A 2,252-nucleotide genomic window follows, 5' to 3' on the forward strand; every position below is an offset into this window, starting at 1 on the left:
GGCCTTAGTTGTTTCATTTAGAAAATGTGAATATGATTTAGAACCCAGACATTATTTTTCTAATTTTTTTCTTATTTAAAAACATGGGATTTGTAAGCCTATAAAGGTGTGCCCTTGATGTTCTTTTTTTTAGAAGGCTTTATGGTTAGGCTGGTGCTTTGAGGAAAACATGTTTGTAAGACCCAAAAAGTGTGGGCTATTAATGATCTAAGTACTCAAGTTAATAACTAGAAAACCTATAAAGTTCTTCAAATTATTAAAAAAAAAAAAGACTCTCAGATTCATCATATTCTATATTTCTCTTAAATGAAACTACTTACAGTGTCCACTTGAGGAGTGCCCTCTATCCATCTAAATTTGATTGCTCCTTTCGCCTACTCTGATATTTGTTTTATATTTATTGAAATATAATATAATCTAACTAGGAGGCTCTGCCACCTTACCTGAATTATATTATACTTCATTTTTATTTCTTTTACATTTGTTATATTATACTTTATTTTAATTCTGATCCTTCAAATTTGTCCGAGGGAGGGATCAGAATTGATTCTAGACATCCGTAGTCCAGAAGACTTTTTGTGGTGATTGCCAAGTCTTCATATCCGAATGACTTGAACTGGTCTAGATCCAGTCTGGCTTTCCTAAAAAGAAATTTTATCTTGCACGGACAACTAATTTTATCTTCGCAAAATGGCATTTTATTGGTACACACAAATTTCTGGTTGAAATAGGCATGGACGCCATTGTAAAGGCGAGGAATCTGGGTTTCGCTGGTGTGAACCTTAAACAATAATTTTTGTAACTTTTTGAAATTGTCTTGGTTCAAGTTGTTTATTGGTCCGGGGACATTTGGGCTGACGAAGTCTTTGTAAGTCTTGGGAGAGGTCTTGGTTTGGTCAGCATTTATGATTATAGTCGTAGGCTTTGGCTCAAGGGCCTTCTTTATGTTATTGATATCAGTGGTATTTAATTCAAGGGTTTTTTCTACTTCTTCCCATGAATAAAATCCTTTATAGATTGGACTTTGAATACCCTCCTTTTCCAAGCAAAGGTCTTTAAAGTTGGTGTAAACACCTTTATGGGGTCCAGATAATAGGACAAAAGCTATATAACCTTTCCCAAAAGGAAAGGCTTTTGTGAGGAGATGAACTCCTTGATTATCTGTTATACAAGAAATTGTATAGGGCACAAATTATGCCCTTTTTAACATAACAAACGAATTGCTCATTATTGTTTGTGTGTTTTGGAATATTCCAAATATTGTCAATAAGATAATTGAATTTATCATTGATAGCTTCTCTACCAGGGTAGTGAAACTCATTTGTAAGTACTGACAATTCTTGATTGCCGAACTTCGTTTTGTGTTTTATATTTTTGTAAGAGACCTTGGAGGGTTTCATCTTGTTGAATTCCTACAAAACGAGAAAGAATATCAGCAACAACATTCTTAGCTCCTTTTATATGTTCAAAATTTATCTTCATTCCGTTAGGATAAACATATTCTTGGAATAAAAGGCATCTTTTGTGAGGGTTTTTTTATCAGTATTTATTTGTTGGCTACTATTAGTCGTCATCTACGACTAACTTTTATACAGAAAAGTTTTCCAAAATGTATATATTTTCCCCAATTTATGGTTCTTTTTGTAGGATTGTAAATATTTTGTCGTTTAGTTTTATCTTTGGTTAGTAGAGGCTCTCCGCATGGAATTAATGCAAAATTCACTTCAATTTTAGGTAAAAAGGAGAAGAATTGGAAGAAGCAGTAGTTGGTGTCTCGCTGAGCCTGGACCATGCGCTTAGCGAGTATCACCCGCTAAGTGAGACATCAGCCCGCTTAGTGAGTAGGAGGAATCTTGAAAGGAATCTGCCACACAAGCACGTGCCCAACGCGTAACCAGCGCGCCCAACGAGTCATCTGTCTCTTCTGGCGCTTAGCGCGCCTGGCTCGCTCAGCCAAAGATCACTTACTCGCGCTAAGCGTGCCTTTGAGGACAGAAAGCCCTTTTTAAAGCCTGAAGTGAAAGAAAAGAGAGAGTTTGGAAAATAGAGTGTGAAGAACAGAGACTAGAGGCGCAAAACAAAGCAAGGAAGCAAAAACCTTAGCTTTTAGGAGGATCTTCGGTTTAGGAGTGATTTATAGGATTCTAGAGGTGGAGGAGACATCCCCACCACTGTGTAATCTGTTATTTTCTCTGAAAACCCCCTTCCTGCTTGTGAAAGGTGTTGCCTTGTGATGGAAGGCTAAACCCCTT

Source organism: Glycine soja, chromosome 1 (assembly GCF_004193775.1).
Source record: "Glycine soja cultivar W05 chromosome 1, ASM419377v2, whole genome shotgun sequence".
Lineage (NCBI taxonomy): Eukaryota > Viridiplantae > Streptophyta > Magnoliopsida > Fabales > Fabaceae > Glycine > Glycine soja.